Source organism: Anopheles maculipalpis, chromosome 2RL (genome assembly GCF_943734695.1).
Source record: "Anopheles maculipalpis chromosome 2RL, idAnoMacuDA_375_x, whole genome shotgun sequence".
Lineage (NCBI taxonomy): Eukaryota > Metazoa > Arthropoda > Insecta > Diptera > Culicidae > Anopheles > Anopheles maculipalpis.
In genome coordinates, this window is record NC_064871.1 from 42132618 (window position 1) to 42147467 (window position 14850).

Below are 14850 nucleotides of genomic sequence, written 5' to 3' on the forward strand. Positions count from 1 at the left end.
AGCACGAGCGTGCGCAATAGCACCGTCCGTTACCGACCTTTGTTAATTAAAATGTTCCAACCTTTCCCCCGTTTCTAGGGCTCTGCCTCACAAATCCACTCCTTGTTAGTCGAGAGGACGAGAACATTTGCCAAAGAATGGCTACTCCGTCCTATAAATCCTGAGTGGCCTTCGAAAAACGGAACCGAAAAGCTGCTACAATCACATTCAATATGGCGCGGTTGGCGAATTGGCGGTTGCATGCCACGGACCAATATATCTTTCACTTAGCACCACTGCCCTGTCACACGGTGTGGACAGTTTTATGACCCTCATTCAATTTCTCCCTTCGACAGCGGGACAGCCACCACAGCACTGACACTTTAATTTCTTTCCAATCGATAGCTCTCGTCCCTTACCCGACACGCGGACCGTGTCGCGACCCTTTGACATTCGATTTGACGCCCATAAAATTACGGCCCCCTTACGGCCAAAAGCATCACCACCGATGATGATGATGATGGCGCTTAACATCAGGCAGCAAACATTCTCATCATCATCATCAACCAATCCTAGCCTACACTTTATGTCTCTATTTGACTCGAAAGGAAGAGGCTGATTTGTCCTCCAGGTTTTTTTTGTTTGGTCCGCCTGTTAGACTACATTGTAGGCAGTTGCAGCGGTACAAATTGCCCCGATGAAAATGTACCGTGCGTTTGCTTTGTTTCCGCGGGAAATGATACTCAATAAAACATGCGTTTAAATAGAAGCTTTAAAAGGAAAAAAAGTAAACGAACGTCACAGCGCTCCGCATCTTGCAGGGCGCAAGGGTTTGCTGGTTGGGACAATCGCACTACCCAATGCCACCGTGTGGGATGCTCTAGGACCCCAGATGGTAAACGGAAGACGAGAAACAGAACACACATGTACACACACGCACACATACATACAAAAAAAAACAGAACGAACCGATGAGTTATAGGAGAATCCCATTAAGCAAAACCAAAGCCGACAGAGCAATAGCAGTAACAAAAAATAAAACACACACACAAAGCTGCCTAACATAAGCACATAAAACCCACTGAATGCCTCGGTGCGGAAGAAGCTCTAAAAAACACTTAAGTGCCGTCCCCGTCTTGGTATGGGTGATAGTAAATAACGACCAGAACAAATGACTCGTCTCCCGGAGCGCTCGTTGGACACGCAGAGATGTCGTACACTGGTTTGTCAGGCTCCCGTCGTCACCGCCGCCGGGAACGACTTGGACGTAATATGATGAAGAGATCTTCGATCGACGGAACGAAGGACTGCGCTCAAGGGCTTTATCTTGGCGCGGGAGAAAGAGATGAAAAGCGTTGATCTATAAACAGCCCCGGGGTGAATAATTACGATTCAATAAACAGTGATGATGTGGTGACATTAAAACGTAAAAGAATGACGCGCTATGAGGAGAGATATGTGTCGCCTACTCCACTCTTGGAGGATTTTTCTGCATTAAAATCATTAAATGTGTCTCTTCTGTACTATATAATAACACATTTTCACAGCACAACACATTTTTGCATTCGTTAAATGCATTTGCTGGATCTTCTTCGGTAAATTTACAGTTTTATCCCTCTTCCAAAAAGTTCATCTCCTTTTTATTATAAAACCACCATCTTATCAGAAAGTTTATTCAGGTGTCACAAACATTTACACATCCCCGATCGGTCGTGAAATTTGATCCTTATCACATTCCACAGAATGATCGGCACCAAATCATTACAACTTTTCAGCTACAATTTTTATCAACCACAAAGTTTCCGTCGTCTTAAAGTAAGATGTTCCACATCGATAACTTCATCGCGTATCCCCATCCCCAAAACAAACTTCACCCAGGGGGGGGACTCCGGATGACACTAAGGAGCCTCACGACGTGCAAAACAAACATTAGTCGATCGTGCAAGCACGTAAAACACGATCACCAACAGCGTATCATATTTCAACTCGCACACGCTAACGCTGAGCTGAGCCACCGTCAAATGTCGTGGCTCAATCGCGAATGCCTTTCGCCGCGCGTTGTTTCGCGACCTCCAATCCAACGAGAATTGCACCCGCGTATACTTACACGACACACACATGCACAATCAGCGCCTGATGCAAACGATGCACATTTCCGATTTTTTCGGTGGTTTATTTTTATGTACCGGCTCGTTTTATTCCCTTTGCCACTTGAAAAGTCTCAACCACGGTATTAAACAGAAGCAGTTCCGAATGGAGAAAGCTCTTAACCTGCAACTGCGGTACACACGCGTAAAGGATAAGCACACGGTGGCCTTTCAGGTTGTGGCTTTTCACCGCACAGCAATTACAGAAATTAGTCCCAAGCACTTAGCGATACGGAGCTGAGCGGAACCACTTCAGTCTGAAGAGGACGTTTGTGTGTGATTTACTTGCTTGCGGTTGTGTCGTACCGTCGTGTGGGCAAGAACATGTGTGTATACAGGTCCTTTGGGATGCTGACACACGCTCGGAGAAAGTAAGTTAAAAATAATCATGAAATAGGCACGACCGTAATGCAGATAAGAATAGATAGAAATTACTCATTTTAAAGGATTTTTACGATTGTAATTATCGTAGAGCATTGTTATGAATTATTTGTGGAAGCATGAGTTATGCTTTATAAAGCTTCTCTTCTATTTAAAATCGCCAATACTGTTTCCACACATGCATGAGGACCTTGTCAAGCACGCAAAGTTTCTATTTAAGTCTATTTTTATTAGTCTACTTGGCGACGACTCTATTAACAGATGGAAATTTGAGCCTGACTAATCTTAAAAGGCGCTTTTGTGCATATCGTGCACGGCTTTTCTACGTCATTTTCCATTCCTCCAAGGGTCGCGCATACTAATAACAAATCTAAAAATCAAAGGCTTAAAATTCTCGAAACAGATTGCACCCGGTCTATCACAGGTGGACAAGCAACTCCGGCTCTACGTGGAGCACATATTGCAAAGCAAAGTTGCGTGTCCGCCGCTTGGATTATGTCGAATATGCATAAAGTTTAGGCCTCATTAGCATTAGACTGAGCGTTCCGAGGTTCATTTGACCTCCGGTGGGAAGAAACCCCAAAACAACCATCGAATGTAGTGCATTATTGTTATTGTTGTTGCTCGCCCGTCAGGATTATTTGTTCATGACACACTCTTCGTATTTAAATTCCTGGGTCCGATATTTAAACAAACTTTAAACGATCCCTTTTATGTTTGCCGACAAGGCCAGGCAAATGTTCCAAAAATATGTCAACCCGACATTTGTTACTATTGCATACTTTACATTCCAAAGCGCTTTTTCACGCGAGACTAGGACACTAGACAAGAAACAACATGATTTTCCACCAAACCCTTCTTAACATCAAAAGTCTCCACCCAAAATCGCAAAGAAAGTAAAACAAATGGAAATGAAAAGCACAACTAAAACCTACCTTTTCGCCGAGTGGTCTTAATTGAAAATTTCAATCAATTATCAATTAAAACAAATTGTTGTCGCATAAAATTTGCATACATCTAAGCTCGCTACGCACTGGGCGCTCCCATACAGCTCCACCAACCCAACAGAACAGAGAAAAAGGCGCGAGCAGAAAAAACCACTCAAAAACTGAATCAAAAAACGCACAAATACGTAACCTTAACAAAAAAACGAAAGGAAGAACGTGAAGCTGAAAGCAAAAATCGCTCCAAAAGGCGTCGCTACACATTAAGCGGCTTCTAAAAACAAAACAAAGCCACACTTGCCACAGTGACCGCTGGATCTTCGGCGGGTTGTCACCGAACGAACGGAATCGGCAAGAGACAGGGAGAGAATTTTTCGAACTTTTGCACAAAGTAGCCCTAATGGAGCCATGGACAGCAGAATGGCGGTTGTGGGCAGATCCCCCGTACCCCGGTCACCGTTCGTCCGTTCCAAGCGTGCACCCAAAAACCAAAAACCACAAAAAAAAGCACTCGCGCACACAAAGCGAGCCGCGATCGGCAGTATCAAAGAGCTGGCCGCCAATCGACACAACCAAAGAGTGTGTCCGAGCCGATGGATTTCAATGTATTTTGAATAATTTTTCTCTCCCCCAAAAGTGCCGAATTTTCCGCTGCCGCTTGACGATTGGCAGAAGAAGTAACCGAGCAAGGATCAGCAGCAGCAGCAGATTCTCTAGTCACACGCACACTGTGAAGCAGACGACGACGAATTAGCGAGCCGTTTTGACCGTTTTGCCTCTTCGGCACCGGTAGGTGTCGGTGCGGGCATTCCATGGCGGTCTGCGTGTTGGAAACACTTTTACGGATACGGCCTACCGTTCGCTGATGGAGCCGGCGCAAACTCACGACCCTTCAAAGGCCGCGGGGCCGAAAATAATGTTTTAAGTGAAATTTTATTTCCTAATAAAAGAATAATTATGGTCGTTTTCATCGACATCGCTACAACGTCGACCGGCCGTACCGGTCTGGTCAGATCAATTCGTGGTGTACGACACACACACGCACGCACACACAGAACGACAGGCGGGCAAGACAAAAAACAAGTCAGAAGACGAACAGCAGTAAGACGAAAACTGGTGACGGGTTGTTAACTGCTTTTCGACTCGGTTCTAAACGAAGCTATATGAACTAGCGATCTACGATCCGGCCGAACCGGCGGAACTAGTCCAGAAAGCATTAAAAGCTTTACGAGAGCAAGCGTAAACGGCTTTTGTGACTGCAGAAGGATGCATCATCTTGGACGGACAGGGGATGGGAAGTATGTGTGTTGTGACACTGGCGGTCAGTATAATGGAGCCGGTTGACGAAGGGTGGCAGACGATTTCCGACGCAGAATCAATCATTTGCCATTCAGTGTATCCGGAGCCTGAGAGCCTTAGAAAGCGTGCACGAGAGCTAAGCTTAACGCCAACCCAAAAGCACCGAGTTGCAATGAAGCGAAGCCATCACGATTTAAAACAAACCATTAATCTGATCGAGAGGGATCGCTCGAACCGGGTGTTTATTTCTTTCCACTTTGGCGCTATGGTCGAGTTTCTGATTACACTGAAGATGCTCCGTGACGTATGTGTGATTTATTATGCATTAAACCCCTTCTTCGAGTGGGGAGGGTGAGGGAGGTAAGTATTTGGCGAGCATAAAGTAGAAGGAAACCACTGTAAAAATGGTTTATAGCTAGATCTTTACGGTTTAGCATAAAAGGATTACTTATAGCTATCGTGCTATAATTATAGCAATACTCAAACCAAACCAATATAGTAGAATTAACTCTATTTTAAAGAAATCAAATCTTAAATACTCGAACTTTGTGGATGCATGTCTTATAAAAGAGTTCTTTTTCCTTCGTAAATGTCATGCTCATTTTTGGCATTTGAACAACATCGTTCTCCAAAATAAAAAACCAAAACTTCATACAGGCCTGCCACCGAGAGCTGTTCACACCTTTACCACTCCTGTCCGGGATTATACGGCCGGCATCGCAGATAATAATGTAAACAGTCGTAAAAAAGTTTTACGATCTCAGCTCTCGGTTGTGATTGATCCAAGAGGCCGGTTTTGTATGGTTTTGTCCAAGCGTGGCCTCTAGTCCGGTCGTGCCAATAAAATGTCTTCGGAACGATGAGCCAAATCCATTAGTGCATTGATGCGTTGGAAATAAAGCATAACTTTAAGTGGAATAGCTGATGCATGATGATGTAGTACGGACGAAAGAAACAAAACCAGGAATGATCCCATAAAGTCCATCTCCTCCTACACGGAAGACGGCGGAGGAGACAACGTTGACCATAATGTGAGGGTTTTTTTTTAGATTTGCGAAATGGTGCTTTCAATATTTTACTGATCACAACAGCAATATCGATTTTGGCACACCCTGTAAATCAAACCGTTTATTAGAATTAGATCAGCAAACGCTAGCCTACGTGCATATGTGTATGATATCATGCACAAACTTTCCGAGTTCAAGGATAGTGAACCGTTCCGTTGAGAAAAAGCAAAACCATTGAGTGAAACAACTTAAATCCCCGTCTTGGTGCCTCCATCTTTTTCTTGTCTTGTCTAAACCATGTTCACTTATGAAAAATCCCAATTCCGCTTGTTCACCTGTTTACCATCCGAAAACAAAAAAAAAAAAACATTCATACGAAGCTCATTCAACTATTGCTCCATTCATGAACATACTGCTGATGCTCGAAAGCTTCGCCGAAAATCGCAAACCCTTTCGATTAACTCCGCGTGCGAACACTAAAACTCGTCACCCGACTGTCGCAAATGGATTGAAAGCGGGCAGCGACGCTCAGCGGATACGAGGTGACTAACCATTCCAGCGGAATCAAAGATCACAGGACACGACATCATAACATCCGCCGGCAACATCACTCGTCGCTTGTCTTAGTCGATCGTGCGAACGAAGGAAACGGTCAAAGCGCGTATGCAAGAACTGGTTGCAGAAGCAACAAGCTAAAGGGAAACTGTAAAGAAGGTGATACCGCGGCTCGCCGCGGAACAGAATATTCTGCAAGCCGTTGCGATTAATCCATACCGGCCCAGGCCCACCTTCATCCGGTTCCGCGGTTCCGCCACCGCGTAGACGATCGACGACGATTTTTTGACTAATTTTCACCGCCAAACTAGATACACGATTTTGGACTTAAAGATTTTTGGGTGGTGATCCGTTTTTGCCGGGCCGCGAATCGCACGCCCTGCAAGATCAATCGCTGGTGGTCGCACAGTTTGATGGAGAGCTCCCGGATTTGTAGCACTTTTTTTTTTTTTTGTTGCTCGTGTGCTTCGTTCTGGTTCATACTTTGCCTTTGTGTTTCCTTTTGCTTTTCACACAACTTTGCTTTGCTTGAGTGTGAGTTTGGTGAGGAATAAATTTAGTGCTATCGGGATGGTACACGATTCAATACTTCCGATGGCGGTGTGCCTTTTGATCCACGTTTTTTCACGTGTAAATCTAACGACATTGATTGAATGAATTATGAATGAATTGATACAGTCTGTATCGCGTTCATGTACGCATAATCGTACACTTGTACACACTGCCGATAGCTAAAATAGACTACCATCGAATTAAAATAGTGAAGCATACAAGGTTGATTTTAAGATTTGCCTCTTAATTTCTCTTAAAACACCTCCTTTTTTTTGCTCTTATCCTTATAGGTCACCCGAAATCTTCAATATATGCTCTTGATATATTAAATTTTGAGTTACTCTAAAGAATGACGGCACGTCGCCGTCTTGTCAACACCATGTGTGATGACTGAAACAATAAACATTATTTACAAGGCAATTCCTCCTTATTCCTTGCCTGATTCCGGGCATGCTCTGTTCCAGTCTCTCGGATAGTTCGAATCCTTTTTGTTTTGTGTCAACTTTTACATTTTAAACCAGTTTCAAGCTAAACAAACGCATAAAATAGCATAAAAATATGATGTCCTTTTTATAGACATCGTTCGGTGAAGTTTTAAGCGCTCATAGGACGATTGTCGCAACTACAAATACCTGGACTGAAACACTAATCGTTGGAATCTTTTTACCAATTAGCAACAAAGTAGATCCACTCTAGCCTTGCGAACCACGTTTATGATTAGTACTCGGTTGATTATGATCTCGCTCTCGTTCGCTGTCTAGTTATGACAGGCCACCCGAGCAACCCAGAGAGTGACTCGATCGATCCGGGCTTCCTTACGACCGATTTTCATTGCCCTCCCCTAATTGGTGCCATTAAGTTTAATGATTTACGTGCGACCGTACGCAGTTGTGGCGTGTTTACTTAGGAAAAGGTGCCACTTTTATCGGTTGCTCCATTTCTTGGCTTCAGGCGCTACTTGCACCGCGAAAGAGTGCAACCCTCGTTCGAATCCTCGGCTAGCATTTCTACACCGTGCGGTGAGAAGTGTACCAGTATGGGTAGGTTTGACGCGAAGCATCTACCATTATCGTAAATAAGGTGTAGAACTAATTCCACCGCGTGGTCATATCGCGCGCCACCCATTATAAAACCAATCAATTTGCTTACCTTAGATCTTATTGACACGCAGTCACGGGGAATACTGTTGTCTACCGAAGGCTAGCTCCACTTTACCCCAAGGTTGTTAAAATTACGAGCATGCACTCAAGTTGTTGATCACAATTTTAGTAGTAAATCGCTCGCCACACTGCTGACACTTGGAGAATTTTTCGCAAGTAACGTGGCACATCTAGGCAACAACTTGTAAACGTATCGTTTTTTTCAATCTTTTTTTTCTTTTCACCACTCAGACTTCACTTGGTCAAATACTTCTTTTCTTTCTATTGCTTCACACACATACAATGTTTCACTTCTTATAGAACATGTGCTGTACTTGTTAATTACTCACTTGTTAGTTTTAGTTTCAAAGAAAGCTCAACATTTTCGTTTTACGTTTCTTTTTTTTTAATTTTAAATCTTGTTCAAAACCAACCGAATTTTAAGCAGCACACTAATAACATTGCTTTTGAAACTTGCACATCGTAAAAAAATAACACTCGGGAGTTTGTTGAATTTATTTCCAATGCACTTGAATCCCATTCGAGCACAGCTTCTAATACAACAATTGTATGTTTACCTCTGCATAAGACGCATCGATCTTATTTCCCATGCATAGCTTCAAGAACACGAAACACTTAACACTTAATCACCGAATCACCTTGAATCAGTGAAATTACACGCTTATCGCCGTACAAGATAATGTTGAGATATTTTCGCCAAAAAAAAAAATACGCGCACACCACCCAAAAACACTTCCGTTCAAAACAAGCGACGAACGCAAACTAACTGGTCGCCATCTGACGAAGCGAGCGCCGATTATTCGTGCTGCAGCCACGCCTCGCTTCAAGCGGAGCACTAAAATGGCGGATGAAAGGAAAGTAGGCGTGGTTACTGTACGAACGGTGAGCAAGTAAATCAAAACTAATCGCTTGCAGCTATGATGTTAAGGGACGGCGAGTAGAAAACATAATTAAGATTATTTTTTAGCATAATTTCACAGTTTTCGGCAACAATTAAATCTGTTCATAATTATTGTCTTCACTGAAAATATCAGCAATTTCGTCTCTGTTCAATATTTAGTTGCAGCTTAGTTTGATTGAAATCGATCAAAATGTTTATTTAATTTTGAAACAAATTTAATTAACGTAACTAATGTCTTTATAGAAGACCAAAAACATCGTTCATTTTGAGATCACCCATCGTGCATTTCAAACAATTCGTTTTTATTCAGTCGTCCGTTACTTTCTTCAGCGTTCAGGTTTGGTTTTTTTGTTTCCTTTATCAGTAGTACACATTAGAGTTGTGTCATATGTGTTTCTTATCAAACCACTCTGTTTCCGACTCGGTATCGTATCTCCCGGTCGCTATCCGCCCATGAAGTTTTAAGAAAAGCCATATAAAAGTTTTTTGTTTAACAATACCTTGTGTGCTCATTGAAAGCTAATTGCAACCCGGGATATCTCTACTCACATCCAAGGAATGTTCCCAAATGATTTCATAATTCAAGTAGGTTTGCATTTATTACAAAATTTGTCTACAAACTAGAGTTTCATACAAGCGTTTCACCAAAATGCCAGTAAATCTGTTTAGATTTAAACTAACAGACAGTTAAAATTAATATCCAACTATCTACCGTAAGCCTTTACCACTCCGGATGCTGTCCGGTAGGTCACACAATCTCGACCATGATGCGACGATGCAACTGGGCCACGCCAAAGCCACGCGACGCCCACCGAAAACGGAGGCGCCATCCAGAAGCGTCCCACAATCAGCCCCTTTTCTGATCGATCCCAAATGTCCGATTGCAGACAATAGACACATAAAACTGTCACATAAAATCCCAACTGGTCCATGGCGCCTTGCACTGTGAAGGGATTTTTTTTTGTTCCTTTCTACAGACGCTGGCTAAAGCTTGCGTGCGTCCATCCACCTGAGCATCGGCGGATGAATTTGTCTGGCTCCGTATGGTGCATCGTATGGGGTGGAATGCGTACGTTGCGTAACCGTAATATTCGTCATTGACCGTTTTCGGACCATTCTGTACCGTCCGCAAGGCGTCACAGCTAACTGCACTGCACAGTCCCTTGATCTGCCTTGATGTATCTTTCCTTCGAAGGTGGTACGATGCTTCCTTATTTCGTTGCTGTTTTTTTGTTTTCAAGATCGATTCTGGAGGAGGCTCTTCTTACTCAACCCACAACGATCACGCCAGGGTGGCGCTGAGCCAGCGTGAAATTAGTCCCCGGATGTGTGCTGTCGACCCATAATTCATGTGCGTAATGGAGTGTTCTTCGCTCAGGTCCCTTAAACAAATAAAGCTTGTTTAGTGAATGAAATCTTGCCAAGATAGGAAAGCGGCTGATGCTTCATTTATTCAATAAACTAAACTGTAAAACAGCTAAAGTAAACACACCCGAAAATATGCTTGAACATCACACTCTTATTATCACGTTGATCACGACAAATAATTAATAAATCTCTTAAAGTTATAAGACGAGACCTATCTTCCTTGATTTTTAAAGCTCCAAAAAAGAAACTCATGTCGACAATAGAGTTTCAAGCTTTGGAGTTGTTATTTTACATTATAAACTTAATTAAATATTCGATCTCTCTTGAAACGTTCATTACTCTAACCTTCGTACACGGATTTTGCAACATTCCCACTATGCTCCATGTTGCAAAAGCTCCCTTTTGAAGCAGGCTTACACACACACACCTTAAAGCATTTTAATGTTACCTTAATGTCCCTAATGTTACCGTATGAACTGATCAGCACCTATTGATGCCACATTGCACCGGAGCATGATTTATTAGCCCAATGTCTCTCACAACACGCTAATCTAATCCTTGGCGGTAAATACAGTTTTACTCGTTTCTGATACGCGAAGGTAGTAGGAGGTGGCCAAACAAACCAACCTACCCAACAGCCCACCAACTCAGGTCACACTTTCCAAACCTACGAATAACAATCCGCTCGCTCCAACGTACCGAGACTCTCCTAAAGCTTCCGCACCAGGATCGCCGAACACATCGAACACATCACAGTGCTCGTAGTGATCGTACGATTTCAGCAAACCTCTCACAACCCCATTTGCCGGTGCATTTCACACCACTTCAGCCCCTGCTGCACTTTCCGCGTCGGTAGCAGCTTTATTAACAGCGTGGTTTTATTGCGCACTAGTATATCGGACGGGGCCAATTAAATTTCGGTTTTATTTACTGATAACTTCAAGCTGCTGCGTACCTCGCCCACCGCTCGCACGGCCCGAAACTGCAGCAGCTTATGGCGCCAGTTTATGAATGTCTCCTACGCACTTTATCATTACGTTACCATTTCTTCGATAAGTAGCCATAAAATCGACTTACGGACAAAGGAAAAAGAAATTCAAAATCTGAGCTGAGTGCGAGCTCATTTTATTTAGCGTTCGATACTGTGCCCGCCTATCGAAACTTTTAAAGCGCAATGAAGAGATTCACAACGTAAAGCACATCTCTCGGTGGGACACACAAAGAAGCGCTTTTGCCACCTTACTTTGGGAGTGTAGAAACAATGTGCGATTTTACTTTACGAACTGATTCGGCATAGCCTTCACCACTGTATTGTGATGTGGTAAAGTGAATAAAACGAGTAAAGTAAGCGGAGTAGTATGCGTTCTTCAATTGTTTGCTAGACCACAATTCGGATCGTTTTTGTTGGCATACGTCGCAAGGAGTCGTACCCTTTCTGCTTGGTATGCATTCCAACTGTGGCCGGCAGTAAACGTACACTCAGCACATTCAAACCAACCGCTCGAAAGAAGAAAGGCTTTCTATTTTTGAAATTTTACGACCAAGAAATGGTCGTAAAATAGGGCCTCCCTTTGTTGCACACGAAACCAGCCCACCAACCAAGACGCCAGGAGACGGTACGGTATTACGGTTAACGGCGGTTGGCTGAAAAGGAGATGATTACACCATTGTAAGCCCATCCGACCCTACCTTGCCGGGGACATAGAACCGCAAGCCCGATTTCCCGATGCCTCAAATGCCTAATGGTGTAATAAAATGGGGTTCTTATCATGCACGGTGGCATTAAACGGAAACCAGGGAAAGTAATGAGATGGAAAACATTTCCCTTTACTCCCTCGTTGCAAGAGGAGATGGGCTGGCCGTAGAGAAAATGAAGTACAATCGTGGAGATAGGATTTTTGATTCTTTGGACCAGAGTTTTCTTACAATAAAGTTGATCAAAGCTTTGCTTTTATTTACTTATTTTATTCAGAAGCTTTATTTCTTTCGTTAAAGCAAGTTATTTCAATATTTCGCACAGTAAAGCCCACCTGAAAAAGTGAATCAATAAATCATATTTGGCATGCCATGCCTGCCGCTGGTTCAGCGATACGTTTACATGTTCTGTAGTCATTTTGACATGAAATCCAGCAGCACAGCATGATACGTTTATCTCATAACCTGTAATGAAAGTGTAATTTGCAATAATCATTCTTCGCGCTTTTTTTTCTCTCCTCTCCCTTTTGCCACAGTCATTACTGTTAAGCACATGTCAATTAAAATCATACCCATTGCACACGCTTTGCAATTGTTGCATGGCGATGCCAGCCCGTGCTGCATGATATCTTATCCAGCGCTGAATAAAAAAAAAAAATAAGCGAACGAGTATCTCGCCTATAAGTTCTACATTATACAACAACTTTATTAAGGTGTCGAATTAAACATTCTCCAATGTGAAAGCTTTCCCTTCAATCCATCCATTCTCGGTGCGCTTGGGCTGGAATTGAGAGCAAAAAAACTTCCACCAACCCAGTCGAAGGGCTTGGCCGTAATCGCGCTTGATCAGCAACGTGGAAAAAAGGACGCTCGCTAAAGGGTGCTAGAGAGCAGTTTTTCGGTTGCTTCTACCCAAACCTGACTCCCTGCCTGCCAGGGGCTGTCACTGTCCGACCACCTTCGGAACACGAACCACACACGAAAATACCCGAACGCTATCAGCGCTTCTATTAATATTTATGTACCTTTGGCTACGCGAGCTTTATTGCTTTATTTGACCATAAATATTAATTGAAACGTTTAAATAACCATAAACGCGTACTCGTTGGTGCAGCAGCACACAGAACTATCACAAATGTGGAATTTGTTATGCTGTTCGTGTGTGTGCGTGTGTTTATGCATCTATTCGTTAATTGTGGACAGACTTCGTTGGCTTCGAATAGTTGTAAATAAACTCTATAAAGTCTCTTCAAGGTTTTTAGCATATGTGTGAGCAGTAAAATGATAATCGATCAATCAAATCAAAATGACCTGTAACACATTCAATTGTTTACCCTTTTGGAGCAATATAAAATACAGATAAAAGTACAATAAGATTATATACATAAAAGATAGCTTATATATTGAAGAGCACAATTTAATTACTTAAGATTTGTGGACCAACTGCATAGTGAATGTCTTAAAGATAATCAAACAAACCCTTTTTCATTCTTATTATGCTGTGAATTCTCAAATCAGTTGCCCAAAATAAATTCATTCTGATCTCAACTTCATCCCCAACATCGTAGATCATTTTTAACCCTCTATAAAGCTTATCATTCGCAGTGGTTTTGAATGTTTCTTTCATCCTAAAACGCCAAACAGCGAATAAAAGTTAGATGAAAAGAAGCCTACATCTAACGCACAGCAAATTATCCACCAAGCGAACGACATTCTGGCGCCTCCCATTAGCTGCCCGGCTGCCCGCACAAGAAAACAACAAAGAGTCCTGTACTGTACTGCCGCAGTATGAAAGTGCACCCTAGCGCCTCATCTCGATCACAGCGGTCCGCGAAAGTCTCGTGCTGCTGCACCCCGAATCGCCAAGCTGGTTGCCGTTCTCGGCGCATACCCGCAAACCGTGCTTGGTAAAAGCCATTCTGTGTTGTAGTCTGAAAGCATGTCGCGACGCATCGATTCCCCCGATGCGTTCGCGCATCGCAACTCCCCACGATCGGTCCATCCGATCTCGATCCCGGTGGCGCATCGTGACGATTCTTTTTCGCCGGGGAGAGAAACCGTACGAAACGAGAATACAGAAACAAACAAACAAACAAAATCGTTTCCACTCTCGCCGCCTTTCTCATAATTTCCGCGCGGTCTTTCACCCCCCCCCCCCCCCTTTTGTTTTGCCTTTCAGGCCTGCCCGCACAATCTTGGCGTCATGGTGGCCGTCATGGCGACCATTATCTGATTAATTTCCCGCTCCTTATATAAACGTAAATCAAGTAAACCTCCAAAGTACCCGTAGCGCCCCCTTTGGAATGTGCCACCAATGGGTTCTCCCTACGATCCGCATCTCTCACGCTCCAACACTCAACTTCCTGCGGACGCATGCAGAAAAGCGGCAAATATCGTTCTCGATTCTTATCCTACACTTCCTTTGTACCCCTTCACGCACGGTCCGAGACTGTCAGAGACCGAAGATGCCCCGAGGAAGTGTATCGATCGGTGTCCCGAGCCGGCGACCCCGGCTAATGCAAACGCGTTGCAACTTCGCATTAATCGCTAGCAAACACGTACCTCGATGCTTCTGATGCGACAGGCTCCACCAAGGAGGTTGTTTTTTTTTTGTAATACGTGTCGAAAATTCATTTTCTTTCAGACTGCACAATGCGGCTGGGACTTTGATGTGGCTTGCAACGGTCATTCGCTTTCGTACTGCAGTCATTCATTCGTATGCATGCAGAAGCGAGGTAAGTGGAGAAGCAGGAAGTAGCATTGGAAGTGCATTTGAGATCAATTTTCTATGGCGCCAAGGTAAACACAATGGCCAAGTACATAATTATTGTGTTTTTTTTATACATTTATTGTAATAAAACA

General features: G+C 43.4%; 2 protein-coding genes across 2 annotated transcripts in view; one reads left to right on the forward strand and one right to left on the reverse strand.

Moving 5' to 3' along the window:
- LOC126556762 (putative ATP-dependent RNA helicase DHX57) overlaps nt 1-409 on the reverse strand; it is a 300736-nt gene extending 300327 nt beyond the window's left edge. The window contains exon 1 of the mRNA XM_050212240.1: nt 406-409. The gene's annotated coding sequence lies outside the window, so the exon portion shown is untranslated. The remainder of the gene's footprint in view (nt 1-405) is intronic.
- The window catches only part of LOC126557181 (protein claret segregational), a 333201-nt gene that overhangs the window by 238033 nt on the left and 80318 nt on the right, over nt 1-14850 (forward strand). The gene's annotated exons all lie outside the window — the stretch shown is intronic.